Source organism: Cavia porcellus, unplaced genomic scaffold, assembly GCF_034190915.1.
Source record: "Cavia porcellus strain 051 isolate PalLab524CR breed Dunkin Hartley unplaced genomic scaffold, mCavPor4.1 scaffold_8, whole genome shotgun sequence".
NCBI lineage: Eukaryota > Metazoa > Chordata > Mammalia > Rodentia > Caviidae > Cavia > Cavia porcellus.
This window is the reverse complement of record NW_026947491.1, coordinates 46,632,023-46,650,428: the sequence shown is the minus strand read 5'-3', so window position 1 is coordinate 46,650,428 and position 18,406 is coordinate 46,632,023. Positions and strand designations below refer to the sequence as shown.

General features: G+C 32.6%; 1 pseudogene; it reads left to right on the top strand.

Annotated features, from left to right (window-relative positions):
• Window positions 1-1,216: 1,216 nt before the first annotated feature.
• On the top strand, window positions 1,217-10,877 carry LOC134477461 (olfactory receptor 6C74-like; annotated as a pseudogene).
• Window positions 10,878-18,406: the final 7,529 nt, after the last annotated feature.

Here is an 18,406-nt window from a genome sequence, read left to right as displayed (position 1 = left end):
CTTATAAAGTCTAACCCATAAAATTGGAAGAGGTGTCAGTTACACCAAATGAGAGCATTTAGAAGTAATGAACCATGATACCTCCACAGAAGCATAATAATTCATCAGAACTAGACCTCAGGGTGAGACAAACTTGTAAAGCTTCTGAAAAACAATTCAAAATAATGATCCTAAGGAAATTCAGCAATGTTCAAGAAAATACAAATAGATATGTTAATTAAATGAAAACAATTTAGTGTATAAATGAGATAGTCAACAAAGATATAAGAAAGAACCAAACAAAATTCTTTTCAATGCAAAATTAGATGAAATTTTAAATCCAATGAAAAACTAACTGAAGGCTTCATTAACATATTCCATCAAACAGGAAAGAGGATTTCTAGGTGTGACAAGTCTCAAAAATAAGCAAGGAAAAAATCAGACACTACATATACAACATTATAGCAAACATACATTATGTGAGTTCAGAAAGGAGAGATAGAAAAAGATTTAAAAAACAGCAATTTAGTGAAATAATGATTGAAAAATCATTGAATCTTAAAATAGATGTGGTGTACAAGATTTAGGAAGCTCACAATACCACAAACAGATTAATCCAAAAAATACCTCAAAAACATAATAAAGCCAAAGCAGTCAATAGTCCAAAGCAAAGGGAGAATTCCTAAGACAGAACGTGTCAGGTTGTATGTAAGGGAATCTCCATTAGACTAACAGTACATGTATCCTAGAAATCTTACAGTTCAGAAGAGAATGAGATGAAATGCTCAATGTCCTGAAAGGGGAAAACCTGCCAACTGAGAGTAAAGCTCTTCCTCAACCCAGTAAAATTCTTCTTCAGAAATGAAGGAAAAAATAGTCATTCCCAAACACAGGAAGAATTCCTCACCACTAGACTGCTTTTTGTGTGTCTTTCCTTGTGTGTATAATGAATTATCATGAATATTAATCAGAAATAGTTTCTCAAGCAGATATTATAAATTTCCTTATTCTTGCAAGTGGAATGGAATAATAAAGTCATTTTCATATTTTAATGCTTAGAAGACTTTCATACTTGTATACTCAAAATATTTTATGTAAATTAATTATTTGGAGTTAGTTCAAATGATTTTTGATTTGTCAGACTTTTTTGTTTCTATAATCAAATATTCAGGGAATGTTTTGGGATGTGAAATAGTTCTGTGAAAAACTTTTTACCCCTTAAAATGACTAAGGCAACATGACGTGCTGGGAAAGTTAAGCGTAAAAATAGATACAAAATAAATTTGAATAAAATAAAATTAACAGTATTCAGTAGTAAAATTACAACTTAACTTTTCCTCAGTGTTTTATTACTTGTGATCATTTGCATCTGTATGTAAACTGAATCTCTGTGTAAGCTTTAGGAACAGTTCTTCAATATTTGTGAAATAACTTTCTGGGACTTTCATTAGGAATTTAGTGAGTCTGGTCATAAACTGAGAAAGAACAAAGTGTTGATGATATTCTCATTCATGAAAATGAAATGTTATTTCACTTATTAGTTTCAATTTCAATTCTTTCTAGAGTTCTATAATATTTTTCATAAATATTTTTATGTGGGGCTGGGGATTTAGCTCAGCAGCATAAGCACCTGCCTTGCAAGCAGGCAGTTGTGTGTTCGATCTTCGGTACCGATAAAAAGTTAAAAGAAAAAATATATAAATATTTTTATGCTTGTTTTGTAGTATATGTACCAAAATATTTCATTTTAGATGTTACTAATGTTAACCTAAGTAGTTTTATGTTTAATTTCAAACATCAATTTATTGTTGCTGTTATATAAGAAAATGATTCACCTTTATATAGTAACTTTTTATTCTGCAAACTTGATAACATTATTTATTAATTCAGGGGTGGATTTTGCTGTTCTGATGGTGGTTGATTATTTTGGATAGCCATTTATAAACATTTAAGTCATTATGAAAAAAGATAATTTTATAACTTCGATGCCAATTAGCATAACTTTTCTTTCATTTTGTTATCTCATTTTCTTATTAGGTATAGGCTTATAGTTCTACTTAATATTAAATTTAATTAACTAAGTATTCTTGAGTTATTTTGAAAGGACTATGTTCTATTTCTTGTTTACTGACACTGAAAATTTTAGTTTTCATATATTGAATCTCTGAAAGATTCTATTTTTTAACATTCTTTAAGTCTTTTTTATTATTCTACAATGTAGTATATTTATATTCAAACTAATTATATAAATTTGTATCTAATAAACACAAAAAATTCAAAACATCTTATTTACTCTATGTTCTTTTCATGACTTCTTATCATGTCATGCAAGTCATATAAAGTTCTTGTATGTCTGAAGATACTATTGTACTACACTGATATCTCTTAAATTTCTTTTCTTAACTTACTTAATCTGATCTCCTTTACTGGTGACTAGCTTTCTTCAATGCCAGTTTTTATTTAAATGTGAAGAAGGAAATTGTTTTTGAAGGCCTTCATGAAATTCAAAGTGATTTTGAGATAATGTACTATATTTTAGAGTTATTCGCCTGACCTACAGTATTTAATCTTGGATTACCAGAATTCTCCAAAAAATCATCATTTTTTTGCCTTGTAAGTAAAAGACTAAAGCCAGTTAATGTTATAGATCTCAGTGGTGAACGGATATGTGATTTCAAGCATTCACAAGATATACATTTAATTCCCTAGCTCACAGTGAGGACCTTCCTCCTTCACAACATTTCTAAATGATGATCTATTTACTCTGTGTGATTATAGAATCTCTCCAGTATTATACTGGGATAGAAAAGGAATAGTTTCAGGAAAGAGAAATAATTATTCCCCAAATATAAAACAGTCAGACTAGTTCATTAATTTATCAACTTTGTCTCAAACCCTCATCAGCTATAAACCTGCTTGCTGCTTACCATTCTTGACCATCTGTGTGCTTTCACATAGATCATAGGCTTGTTTCTTCCATTATTCTCAGTTCAATTTTCTGCTGTTATTTCTCTGACAACTCTATTGCAACTTTCTTCTAATTTCCAATTTTTTATTCTTTTGTACTTGTATTTTTGTTAGTGATTTATAAATTGTATCCCTTTGTTTTTATTTAAGGTAATTTTGGGGAAGGAAAAAGAAAATATCTGAGTTCAGAACTCTTTGATCATTTCACTACCAATCTCAGGAAGAGAGTATACAATGAGAGAGATTAAAAAAACTTTTTGACACCCAGTGACATTTTTACTAAAGTAAACAGAAAACAAAAGGTGCCAGAGATTTAGCTAAGTGGCATATGTGCCTGCCTGGCACACGTGAGGTTCTGAGTTTGATCCCCAGTACAAAAAAAAAAAGACAAAAGGCTTATTGTAACAATCCCGAAAATATTAATAATTATGGTTATTATTCTTTTAGTAGTCATTGTTTTGTTGATATGACAGGATTGACCATTGGAGAAGAGGAAGGTTTTATTCTAGAAGAAGATATACTTGACACAAAATCTTCAAAGAGAGGGAAATCTTGTCATTTCCAACAAGTCGAATAAAAAAGAGTAGTGTTTCCTAAAGGACAATGGAGAGAGGACTAGGAAATCTATCTTACATTATTTGAAAGCTGAAATCTTAATATTTGGAGTTTTCACTGTGGTCTCCAAGATTCTATAAGAATTTACACAAAGCATTATCTGAGCCTAGTGAAAACATCTTTCTGTCTAGGATAATATAGACTAGAAGGAAAAGAGCAAGAAGCTCAATTGAGAGTTTGAAACAAACCTAATGAGAGAATCAGACTTTCATTGGAATGTTGGTGGTAGAGGAGAAGAAACAAAGAACAGATTTTTAGGTTTTTTAAGATATATATAATATATACTACATATATCTTTGTAAACTATATATAGATATATGATCAACAATGAATAGAAAATCCATAAATAATAGTAAATGTGGTGTCTATTTTGGGTTGATGAACTGGGAGTCAGTATAGTTCTAATTAAATAGGGAAAACTCTCATATAAAGATCTAAAACCTGTTAACTAAGAAGGTGAAACTCAATTAGCCGGGAAGACCTCAGGGTCAGTAATGGAAGCATGATGAATCTATCCATGGCTACAAGTTGTCCACTAATGTGTACAACAAAAGCATTCTTCATTTCTTTTATGCGTTTTTAGCATTTGCTTTTTATTCTTTCTTGCTAACATATTATCCAATCCTAAAATCTATATAATCTCAGATTTCTGATTTTAATGCTTGTTTCTCTTCTTAAGGCTATGTGTTTCCTTGTTTTCAGCCTACACTGTAAAGCTTTGTTGAAAGTTGGAAGTGATGTATTAAGTAAAAAAAAAAAAAAAATACATCTTTAAGGTCAGGCTTTATGGTAAACTGTCTAGGAGTTGTCTTCCCTTAATATTCTCTGCAGCTATATGTTATAGCATTTTCAAACTCTTCTAGGTTCTCTTTTATGGTTTCCTTGTGGAACTCGTGTTTATTTTGGTATGCCTCTTGAAATAAACTAGCTTAATATTACTCTTCCACCTGTAACTAATTTATTATTCTAGAGTCCTGATCTGACATAGTTACAGGATGGGTGTCATGGTTTATGTTGATGGCCCCCAGGCCTCATGTGTTTGCATTGTGCATTTGTGATTGTTTCATGGTCTAGAGCTTGGTTGATGATATCAGTGCTACACCCACCTAGGGGTGGAGCCACATACAATGTAATGGCAGGAAGAAGGTGTGTCACTCTTGCAGGTTTCTGCTTGCTGTTTGCAGCCACCATGAACTCAGTCCCCATCATGCCACCCTGCCTTGGAGCCAACTGAGTGTGGACTGAAAACTCCAAAAACTGTGGGAAATAAACTTTTCCCTTTCCCGACTTTGGGCATCAGATATTTGGTCTCTGCGATGAGTAAAAAGTAACTAACACAGAATTTGGTACCGAGGCACACAGTGAGTTTGTTGCTGTGACTATACCTGACAATTTTTTTTTTTTGAGAGGCACTGGAAATGGCTTGTAGGCAGAGTTTGGAAAGGCTTAGACATATTTCCCAGATGCATAAAGCTGGAGCAGCTTAGGCTGTTCTGTAAAAGAGAGTTCCTTTAGAGCTCAGGAGACCAGAAGGCTGAGAGAAAGCCTGATAGTAAAGACCAGGCTTGGGGAGTTTCTGCTGGTTGTTGGACTCCCCATGATGTGTGTGATGGGTTGGCAGAAAGTTTGTCTGCATTTTGCTCATGCCCAAAAGCTTTGCCTGAGACTGAGACCAAGAGCAATGGACTGATTAATCTGGCAAAGGAAATTTCACAGCAGTAGAATGTTGAGGTTGTGGCATGGCTATTGTTGGGGACTTTTAGCCAGCAAAACAAGAGCAAAGAGCCCAGCAGGATAATTTGCAATGGTCTGAGTCTGGCCAGAAGGAAAACTCCAGTAAAGCTGTGGATTGTAAAGACAATGTTGAGACTTTGATTGCTGAGAAGAAACAGAGCGATAACAAAGATGGCTCCAGGACATCCCAGGAAGCAGTCCCCATGCTTTGTAGCCTCAAAACTGCAAAAGTGAAAGAATTTGCTCAGAGGAGAAACCTACAGAGCACCATGCTCCAGAATGGCGATGGAAGTCACATGAGGTTCCAGAATGGCGGCAACATAGAGAAGCTTTACTTCACAATCAGGTTCGCAGAAGCCAATGATCCAGGCAATTGACCCCTACAGCCAAGAGACAGAAAAGTCTGACTACTGCTCCAGATGATAGCAAACCTTGGCAGCATCCACATGGCGCTGATTTTAGGTGCAAGGAAAATGCACAAATTCTGAGGGTAAGATGGCTTCCACCTAGATTGCAAAGGGCCTGGGAGGCCAAGCAGTGTGCCCCTGAGAGGGCAATTTGTAAAGATGTAAGGGTGAAGCCAAAGGTGCATTGGAGACCCCAGAAGTTTGGAAAAGCCAGGAACATGGATCATCCAAGGAAAGTTGCAAAAAGAGAGCAGATCAGGTTTAAGAGAAGCTGCAGGAGCTGAAATCCCTGAAAGTGCCATTGGGGTGGAATCACCCAAGCCTTTTGGAGCTTGTAACCAGACTGATTCAAATGCTGAGTGTAAAACTCTAGGACTTAACGTTCACCCTGCTGGATGTTGGACTTGCTTTGTTTCCAATGCTTTATATTCCTCCATTTGTAACTTTTTGGAATGGTAATGTTTATTTTGTGCCTTTGCATTTCAGAAATGTTTAAGCTTGTTTCATTTGTACAGGGTTTACAGTTAAGAGTTTGCCATAGCTCTTGGAGGAGACTTGGGAGTTGGACTTTTCATCAATGCCGAAATTGTTAGGACTTTGGCAACTCTTGGAGATGAACTAAATGTCTTTGTATAAAAGATGTACATAAATCCTGGGGTCTAGGGGTGGAATGTCATGGTTTATGTGGGTGGCCCCCAGCCAGGCCTCATTCATTTGAATTGTGCATTTGTGATTGGTTCATTGTCTAGAGCTTGGATTGATGTTGTCAGTGCTACACCCACCTAGGAGTGGAGCTAGCATACAATGTAATCGCAGGAAGAAGGTATGTCGCTCTCTTGCCGGTTTCTGCTTACTGCTTGCAGCTTCCATGAACTGCAGCCCTGCCATGCTACCCTGCCTTGGAGCCAACTGAGTGAAACCTCCAAAAACTTTAAAAACTAAACCTTTCCTTTCCCAACTTTGGGCCTCAGGTATTTGGTCTCAGTGATGAGTAAAATGTAATTATGACAGTGGGTAAAGCATTTTTAAAATTATTATTAAATTTCAGTCTTCAGAAAGCCAATTACTTTATGGTTGCTGTATCACAAATCTTTCTCCAGCAGTATAGATTTTCACTTCTTTTAAGTGAATCCAAGAAGTTAGAGGATTGAGTCTGAGAAATACCCTTCCTTAGGAGGAGGCACACCTCCTCATACACTGAAGTCTCATCCTCTGGATTGTCATTGCATTAGAGGATAAAGGGATGCAGTATTATTTGACTTTTCATCTTGAGAACTGGGTGAGAGTCTAAAAGAAAAACTACTAAAGTGTGCCCTGTAAACACTGTGCACAAAATTGTGTCTCACTCTCATATCATTTACTCCACACTCAATCCATAGCAGTTCAACCAAGTTGTTACAGAAGTGTTTTTTTTTTTTTTTCTTTTTTGGGGTACTGAATTCATATCCTCGCATTTGCCAAGCAAACACTTATGCCACTGAGCTAAATCCCCACCACTTTCATGGAAGTATCTTGACCAGTCTCTAGCTTCAGTAGCTGCCGCACCAGGTAAAGAGATGACATCTCTCTCAATGAATTCATCTTTCCAGATTTGAGGCAGGAGGAATGTTTTCCTTTTGGCCTGTTTTCTGATGAGTGTTTCTATTTGTTCTTGACTTCCAGGATGTTTGAATATTGGTTTCAAAAATGGAAGTCCTTCAGATCTGCTCCGAACCTGTTTCATAACACTTTATGTTCTCGGTTTCACGTTCATTCACATATCTTGAGTGCAGCTATGTGCTTGGGAGGTAGAATTGTGCTTAGCTCATTATAAAAACATCACAAAAACATAAAACTCCAGAAGGAGCTAATTGATTAATAAGCAAATGAACAAATGAAGTTAAAAGGAGTACCTGATCGTTTGCTGTACTATGATATTTTATAGGAAATCCACTTAAAATATATCTAAAGGGAACCATAAATAGTTTATCTACATTTTAACTGTTGTGGGTCTACTAAGGAGACTAAAGATCTTAAGGAAAGTGTACTTTTAGTTCTTAATTCTGTGAAGAGATTATCACACTGTGTAGAAGACATTGTAAATGTAAACTAACCATTTTAACTGATGGGATATGTAGTAATTAAATTTAATTCTGTTCTGTTTTAACTAAAAAGTATATTGCAAATGAAGAATAAAGATAAATTTTAGTAGTCTCAACTGCCAATTATATCTAAAATTATAAAATTCCTCATTGTTAAGATATATACACATATTACACATTTCAATGTGATTATTGAAAAAGCAAAACTAATCTGAGTATTTTGTCCTGTGGCAAAAAACTTAATGACAGTGAACATCAACATAATCATTTGCCTGAATATTGCATATTAATAGGTAGATAGATAGGGATTTATATGTATGCATATATTTATGTATGGTTGTGTAATGGTATACTTTTAAGCATAACAATGTATAAATTATATTTTTCACATTGATATATACATTTTAATGAAAATGAATCATTTAAAACTGTAAAAGTACTTATCTTATTGCTCCGATTAATCTAATGTTATTATATTTTAATGATAGAAGACTTGAACTTGTCTAATTTGTTAAGTGTCAAAAAATCTGCTCATGATTTTTGAAAATAGGGAAACATATTTTGAATGTAAATGTAAACACAAACAAAAGGCTTGCTATTCATACTACAACTTAATGTTGTATGGTAGAAAAAGAGAAAAAGGGTGTGATTCTATAGAATCTATCTCCATTATTATTACCTCACAATTCACAATAGCCAGAGCATATTCATTTTTAACATCCTCCCTTATAAATTTGCCTCAAATGTCCTAATCACTATAAAAACATCTTTTTTCTGATCTGAGGTTATAACTCCTTGGTAGAGCACTTGCTTGTCAAAAAAGTTACAGATTTCAATTCCCAACTTTAGAAGGAAACCAAGAACAGTAATAACAAAAATATCAACAGACTTTTTTCCTAGTCTTCCACAACATTTAAAAAAAGCTTCGCTTACTATACTCAGACATGTATGTAATCTCCTAACTATACCTGTGAGCCACAATATTCAAGTATATTGTTTTAGATTTCCTTGGTATATCAAAGTATCCTCCATAGGCCCGTCTCTAAAGATTGTCTAATAAATACTAGCTATTGATAATTGTCATCAAAGTGGTAACTGATGATGAACTCACCAAAGGAGAAAATTTCTCTCATGACATGAAGCTGTTTATACTAAGGACTTCTGTGGGATTTCATTTAATGAGACAAATAATGAGACAAATTTTTGACTATTCTATTTCAGGACACTTGGTATAAACTCCAAGTAGCTAAACACTTGTCAAGTAGATGATCACCACAGAAAAACTTTTGTTTTGCTTTTTCCTAAATAAATAAAAATTGTAGTTCCTGTATAACTCGGTCTGTACATTGTTAAAGAAGCAAAGAACCAATTAACTGTCATTCTTATATCTAAAAAAAATCACCAAATGGTAAGTTTTCCACTGTCATCTTTCCCTTCTGTTTTACTTCTTTACTAGTTCTTTTATATTTCTTCTCTTCTTCCCTATTTATTTTACTTCTCTCTGATTTCTACATTGGTTTATTTTGACATTTGCCTTAATATCCTCTTTCTATTTTCAGAACATAGTGAGCAAGAACACCACAATGGTTAACTCTGTTTAAATCAGGCTTATTTTGTGGCAAGAAAGATTTACATTGCAATAAATGGTAAAAGTTAAAAGTAGCAAAAAAATTGAAGAAATAGAGATCAGAAGAAGGCACTCCTTGAAAAAAATTTAGTAAAGACTGAATGTGTTAGATCAACATTTACATACCATTTTTTTTCTTGTACTAAAAATTAGCTACTTAAAGCAGTAGCATGTAAAATATAATTAGTTAGACTAAGGGTAAACATGATATTTTAGCTCTTATGTACGAAAAAATAGAAATCTATTTCATATTCAGGTTCTTTGTTTATTCACCATAAAAGTAACAAATCACAATATAAAGTTCATGTATATATTTTTTTTATTTTTCCACATTTGAAATACTGAAAATACTTTTCCCAAATCATGAGTAGTAATTGATTTTTCTGGAGTTCATCTTAGAAAAAATAATTTTAAAATTTACCCAATTATGTATGACTTTTGACAATTATAATATTCTAATATAGTTACTTTCACGTTTTACCATTTGGATAATATTTTTCTCAACATTTAACTGGAGCAGGAGATCAATAAGTAGCAATGAAAAAACCATAAAAAAGTGATAGTGTTTATCTTAGTAGGATCAACAGAGGACCCACAGTGGAAGACTGTCCTGTTTATCTTCTTGCTTTTCATCTACTTGCTAAGTATCTCACGCAACCTATTATTACCCTCTGCTGGATTTTCATCTCAAGACTCCCATGTACTTCTTTCTTTGAAATTTTTTCTTTCTTAGAAAGTTTTTATACAGGAGTCTGCATTCCCCAAGCTGCTTGTCAGCACGGCAACTGGTGACAAAACTGTTTCTTATAACTTTGTGCAGTTCAATTATTTTTTGCCTTCCTTTTGGGTGTATCTAAATTTTATTTGCTGTCTGTAATATCCTATGATCACTATGTTGCTATCTATAAACCTCTGCATTACACAACCATTATGAGTTCAAACATTTGTACGAAGCTGGTCCTTAGCTCTTGGATTGCTGGTTTCCTTATCATTTTTCCAGGACTTATCTTAGGCCTCAGCCTAGATTTCTGTGACTCCAATATTATTGATCATTTCTACTGTGATACTGCTCTTATACTACAAATCTCCTGCACAGATACACAATTGTTAGAAATGATGAGTTTCATCTTAGCTTTGGTGACTCTCTTGGTCACTTTGGCACTGGTGGTTTTGTCTTACACACAAATTACCCTAACAATTTTAAAGATATTTCCTGCCAACCAGACAAAAGGGGCTTTTCCACATGTTCTTCTCATGTGATTGTCCTCTCCATCTCCTATGGCAGCTGCATCTTTATGTACATTAAGCCCTTAGCTAAACAGAGGATAGCTTAATGAAGGGAATTTCAGTGCTCAATACTTCACTGCTCCACTTTTGAACCCTTTCATTTATATCTTAAGGAACCAGCAGGTGAAACAAGCATTTAAGAACATGCTACAAAGAGTTTTGTCATTACATAAGAAGTAGAATCAAAATGAGCTTTATAAGGAAAAATGGCTGGATTCCATTTTCCTAGTATACTAATATTTAATGTTATTTGTGCTTTTCCTTTTTCTGAAGGGTCAGAATATTTAAGCTTTCTTTTGCATTTTTTTATTAACATTATGTATCAGTTATTTGAAGTTGTCAGGTATTTATACATGTTTAGCCCTTTTAATCACATTAGTTTTTCCATGATATCTTTATTAGTTTAAAACAACAATGTAATGTCTGAGATTTCCATTTTTCTCTAGCTTAATTATGTCTTGCTCATTTCAAAAATATTTAAAAATCTAAGCTGTAAATAAAACACCACTGCTGCTCCTTATTATGAGAATTTAGTAGTAACTTGTGTAAAGGTAGTGTAATAAGAATTTCATATAGTATATTTGTGTTATATTTTATAGGAAAGTAAATGTTAAATCATATATGTGTATAAGCTTATATAAAAATTTTGATTAATAATAAAAAGCAACCCAAAGAAATATTTTCATTCTTGTTTTTTTCTTTGTCTTTTTGAGACAGGGTCTCACTATGCAGTTCAGGCTGGCCTTGAGCTCACTTTGTACCCCAGGATGGTCTTGAACTCACAATGATCCTCCTGCCTCAGCCTCTCGAGTGCTGGGATTACAGGTGTGAACCACCAAACCCGGCATATTTTCATTCTTAATCTACTGCTCTTAATATTAGAACTGACTATTTTCCTTCGAGTATTTATCTGTATTATAACAGCTAAGTTTTTACCTATTTTAAAGATAACTTAAAGGTCCAAATTAACTATTAGATAAAAATGAAATATTAAATGTGAATTTAATTATGCTATTGGCTGTAGTAAGCATATCTGTGAAAAACAATATTAGCAAAATTGACTACATAAACCCTTATCTCTAGAATTATGTGATCCAGTTTAAAGAAAAAAGTATTTATAGCAAAAGTCAGCTAATACAGTATATTTATATGCATTAAGTATTAGTAATAAGAGGGTAACCAATAAAGTTCACTTGAGCGTTTGACCAGATTCCATTCAGAAATAAAGGAAGGAAGAAAAGAAGTAAGCAAAGAGGGATGAATGGAGGAGGGAAGGAAGTGAGCAAAGTGGGTAGAAAGAGAAACAAAAGAAAAGGAAAGAAAACTAAATTTAATACATTTCTGTGTTCATAAGGATATTTCTGTCATAACTGGAGCTATAAATATAAATTTGGGTCTTCAAGATAATCATTAAGTAGAGCATTTTTTTCTGGCTCTGAACCCAGAAAAGTAGTGCCAATAATTAAATAGGGAGTAGGTGTACCAAAGATTTAATTTAATTTCTTCTAATCAAACACAGAAAAAGCTAGCAGTCCTGCATTTCAGGTTGGATTGTTAACACTAACTTAGATGAATCTAACTATTATTATCTAATAAATCTCTTCTTGTACCTCTCCCTACAATTGTCAGTCACTGATGTCCTTCCAGACGTTTCTTGTTAGAAAAAAGAAAACTTTTAAACAGTAAAATAGAAATATTAGAAAACTTGTCCCTATTTTGCTTGTCTAGTAAGTTTTTCCTTAATGGTTATGGGAACACTTTAAAGACACATAAAGACAAACACTTTAAGACTAAAACTTCAGGCAACAAAGGCCCTTTTGTTCTCTTAGTAATCATTCTACTTATACACATTCGAAATGGCTCACCTTGGAATTACAACAAACAGAAATGGTGTTGCATTAAAATCTAATATGAAGTATATGATTTCTTTTTGCTGTCTTCTTTGTTTCACTTACATTTCTTAAAGACATAAGAACACTAATATTATTGGCTAGTGTCCATGACGTTATCTTTATCACTGGAAGAATTTTCTCTGTGTTAGTTACTCATATAAATAAATTTGACCTGTCTTTCACTTGATATTGCTTTCAAATCTCAGGGTCAATAAGCAAAGTAAGGATTTTCTCAAAACTAAATTTATTTAAACTTCTCTTCACATGTAAACACAGTGTCTATTTTAGGTTTCTGACTGGATAACCAACTAAAAATGATATTGAAATGTATTAGTTGCACTGCTCTTGTTTAGGAAAAGTAGAGTTTGTCAAAAAAATTTAAGATGATTGCTAAAGTGGTGTTTCTAAGGTTAATGACAAAAATGTTTAAACTTCTTGTTGGCCTATTTGTATTTATAGCTAAGTTTTCAAGTCTGTAAGGTATTAAGTGATGATAAATAGCAAGATGAAATTCACATACCTGTCTCTGAACAAGGTATCATCTTTAGGTAATAATAATGATAACAAAAACTCACTTTAAACCCAGACCATGACCAACGATGGCTAGTGCATTTTGTTCTTAATTCAATAGATTTGGAGCTCTCAAAAAGTAGACACTGACTTTCTTATATTTTTTTTTACTGTGCCTCCTCACTCCAAATACAGTAAATATACTTTCATAAATTAGGCCTTTAAGAGGAGGAAAATACTAGAGAAATATTTCTAGACTTTAAGTGTTACTTATGAGATATAACATTCTTAATATACATAAAATATTTGAGTTTTTTGGGACTGTAGAGTGCATTATAGCTACTTTACTTTGTTGTCCTCAGACTTCTCTAAGATAGCCTTTCCAACAAGATTTCCCATTGTTTGAAGTCTTATAATGTTTTATCCATTTAATTGGTTTTATTCTGCTTCCTTTTGTTTGATTTTATTACATGTGATGATATGAATATCTATTTTGAAGAAAATGAGACATTATGGTAGCTATTGCTGATTTCCTGTCATCTTGTTTTGAAGTCCTATTATGCTTTTGTTCTTCTCTTTTGTCTTTTGTGTTTTATTTGATTTTATTATGTGTGATGGTGTGGGCAACTTTTTTGAGGAAATAGGATACTGTAGTACCATTGTTCATTTCCTGGTGGTCTGGTTTTGAGGTTCTGTAATGCTTTCATTCTTTTGAATGGTTTTATACTATTTTAGTATGTTTAATATTATTGTACTTGAATGTATGGTCAACTATTTCAAAGAAAACAAGAGATATTATGGTAACCACTGTTGATTTCCAGCTGTCTTGTTGTGAAGTCCACTGTTGCTTACATTATTCTGTTCTGATTTGGCTGGCTATGTTTTTTTAATCTCTTTAAAATAAAAATATTTTTTTAAAAAACAAAGAAATACAAAAGGCAAATAAATACATAAAGAAATGTTCAACACCATTAGTCATTCAAGAAATGCAAATTAAAATAACACTGAGATTTTAACTCACAGCAGAAAGGATGGCGGTCACCAAAAAATCAATTGATAACAAATGATGAGATGATAGCAGGGCTATGGGGATAAAGGAACCCTTCTCCACTGTTGGTGGGAGTATAGACCAGTACAACCACTGTGGAAATCAGTGTGGATTTTCCTTCAAATACTAGCATTAGAGGTCCCATTTGACCCAGATATTCACGTTCGGATGTCTTCCAAGAAGAATTAAAACATCATACCACAACGATATACATGCACCCATGTAATAGCAGCCTATTTAATAGTAGCTAAATCTTGGAAACAACCCAGCCAAGGAATGGATAAAAATGTGGATTTTTTTAGATAATCAACTATTATTCAAACATAGACAAGGTTATACTTAAGGTTTTTATAGGTAAATGGATGCAACTCAAGACCATATTCATAAATGAAATAAATCAGACCAATTTGTGTAAACAGCATATTGTCTCACTAGTGGGATAAACTAAATAAGTAAATAAGATTCAAAATGTACAATAAATGTTGTGAATTGGGAAGAAGCTATTCAAAAGAAAAGACAAACTATGATGTGGGAAAAGAGAAAGGATAAAATGAAAAAAGAAAAACATATGAATACACAATATAGTTATATAGCTTGTTTCTCTTAGTTCATTGAAAACAAAGCTTGTGCTAATATTGTTTGAACAAGATATCACCCCTATATCTGGTACTCTGAATAACTGTCACAAAGAAAACCATATGCAGTGTATTAATTATTGTAACTGCCCTACTACCCTGTTTTAAAACTGTTTCATTGTTATTTTTATATTTTCTCTTTAAAACAAAAAAAGAAATTTATTTCCTTAACCAAACATTTAGACGTGTCTTTCACATTAGCATATTTGAACAATTGGTATAAGTAAGAATTTTAGGGGGTTAGTTGATGCTATTTTTTATTGTTATCTTTAGCTATTTTTATAATCATACACAAGTTATTTGAGAAATTAAGCTATCAAGACTTTTCGAAGACTTTTGATCCCTTTAAGTGACTAAGGCCACATGATATGCTGAATAGTCCAAACCTAAAGAAAATAGAACAGAATGAAATTGAGATAAAGTAACAGATTCATTTCATATACATTTATAGATTTCTAAGCACATGTCAGTAACTTTTTGAAATCTTAATAATGGTATTAAATAAAATCCTTTACTTAGCATAACTCAAAACTTAGTGATGATAGTAGACAACTTGCAAGCAAATAAAGAAATACCAAAGAAATACAAATGTCATGCAGAAATATTATCATTGGCTACATTCTTGTGTCACTTTATTTGAACATATTTTGATTGTCTTCAGCCTATTGCTGGGTGAAATTTCTACAATTGGATGAGACTTGGCTATTTTTTATATGGTTTGCTTTTCCTAGTAAATTTTTTTCATTTTGAAAGTGATCACCACATTTTCTTTCAAAATAGCTTGATCATTGTTCATTTTTACCAGCTATTAATGAGAATTCTTACTGCTGCACATGTTCACGGGCATTTGGTGTTATCAATATTTTCAATTCATTATTCTTATAATTGTATAATGGTATCGTAGGGTTATTTTAATTTAAATTGTCACTATGTTTGGAACTTTCATAAGCTTATAAATCACTTGCATATCTTCTTTAGTAAGGTGTTTGTTTACATATTTAGTCTTTTTTCAATTGGATTTTCTGTGCTCTTACTATTGAATATTAAGGGTTTTCATATATTTTAGACAAAAAGTTATCTATAAATATGTCTATTGCAAATATTTTTTCTAAACCTCTGGGTTGTTTTTCTATTCTCTTGGCAGTGCCATTCAGAAAATATTGTTAATATTTTTGAAGTTTAACTTTTCCACTTTTATTTATTGTCATTGGTACCATATTTTTTAAAAGTCACCTTTACTAAGAACAGCTACATTTTTTTCTGTAAGTTTCAGTATTTTGTACTTAGATCTGTGGGATTTAAGGGATCATTTTAGGTTAATTTTTGTGAAAGCATAAGATTTCTGTCTAGATTCTTTTGTTTAGCACGTGATCCAGTCTTTCAATGTATTATATAGCCTCCTAAATATTTGTCAACAAGTCACATACATTGATATTATAACCTCAAAGGTGATAGAATTAGGATGTGAGTCATTTAGAGATGTGATTAAGTCATGACTGATGACAGAGCTCTCTTAAACATGTATTCTTATAAAATAAACTCTGGTCATTTATTTGCCTCTTTCAATTACTAAGTAACAAAAAAAGGCTTTTCCCATATGTTCTCCTCATATGATTGTCCTCAGCCTCTCCTGTGGCAGCAGCATCTTTTTGTTCGTTAAACCCTCAGTCAAACAGAGGATAGGCTCAGTGAAGGCAGTTTTGTAGTACTTGATACTTCTGTTGTTCCACTTTTGAACTCTTTCATTTATACTTTAAGAAACAAGTACTTGAAACAACCTGGATTTCAGGTTGGATTGTTTATGCTAACAGTATAAAGGAGCGTATTCAATAAGTGTTCTCTCACTATTCATCCCTGTTTCTGTCAATCCTTAGTGGTTTTCCACACTTTTCTTGTCCCTAATAGAAGAAAATGTTATAAGCAACAAAACTGAAATGTTAGGAAATGTACACTACTCTATTACTTATGTATTAAGTCTTTCCTTAATGTTTATAGAAACTCTAAAGACAAATACTTCTACTTAAAAAATGTGTGCCCTAGGAGGATTTTTGTCCTCTCATCAAATATTCCACATCCACAAATTTTACGTGTCTTACCTTAGGTTTAAAATGCAGACGTGCTCTTCTTACATTAGCACCTTAAGAAATAAGAAGGTATGTCTTCCCATTTTTTAAATTTTCCCCTGTGTTAGTTTATGAATAATAACTAGGTTCATTAACAAACTCCTACAATGACAGTGTTTTTTTCTTAAATACACCATTAACCCACATATTTATATATATTTTATGTGTTATAACTTATTATGCAACTATTGAACAATATGATTTATTAAATAACTTACAGTATACAGTATTCACCCAGTGGAATAGTGGTATATAGCTACTGAAAATAATGATCTTTATTTATTTGAAAGCTATTCATGTTATTTTGCTTAAAACCCATTCTAAGATTATTAACACACACTCAGAATTCCAAAGATAATATAGTGGCAAACTTCTATCTTTATTCCAAAACTATTTGATTTCTTTATCAGAGGTTCCCTACTTTTGTGTATCCTTATATCTCCTTTCAGAGATCTCTAGAGCTGATAGTTCACAGGTTGAACGTTGAAATGTGTGTGTGTGTGTGTGTGTGTGCATTTCTTAAATGATGAAATACTTCTAAATATTATTACATAATCACATGCCTAAGTCTCTTCCTTCCACTGGCTTACCTTTCCTGATACTATAAGAACGCAAATTGTATTGGCTAGATTCTGTAAAGATGTACTTATCTTCTGTGTGTTACGAATTCACATATATACAATTAGCCTGTTTTCCATCTGATTCCAAATCTCAGGGTCAATAAACAAAGTCAGGGTCCACTTAAAATGAAATAATTTTGTCTGTTCATTTTATTTCTCTTTGCAAGGAATATGTAATTTTGGTGATTATGATTTCACAGTAATATATATTATATATATATATATATATATATATATATATATATATATAGTAATGACTGCTTTGTCAAAAAAGCAGCATACCAAAGAAACTTTGTAATTGTCCCCGGCCCTTAGTACAACAAGCGCCTGCCTGGCAAGCGCAAGGTCGTGAATTCAATACCCAGTTCAAAAAAAAAAATCATAGATTAATAAGAACAAATATTTAAATTTTTGTTTGCTCATGTCTTATTTCAAGACTATAAAGTATGGAGAAATGAATGGCAAGTTGAAATTCATATAGCACCAGTCTCTGAAGGTAGCATCTTTAAATTAATAATAATAATTTTAAAAATAAATTAAATCTTAATGATGGTCCACAATGTTTATTATTATTGCATATTATTCTGTAATTCAATAGATTTTGAGCGTTTAAAACTGATATTATCTCTTATATTTATCTTACAGTACATAACTTTGCATACAATAACAATGTTTTCAGAAATAAACCCTTTCAGAAACACAAAATACTAAATGATTACCCATTAAGTCTCTAACAGTTGATACGTTGTGTCAACTTGAGAATGGAGAAGTTTAAAAGCTTAACTAAGTGACTCAACAGGCAACCCCAGTTCTCACTTTGAAAACATCCTGAGTTTGTACAAGAGGAGGACACAGAGATGGTATGGGCAGATAGCCTGCAT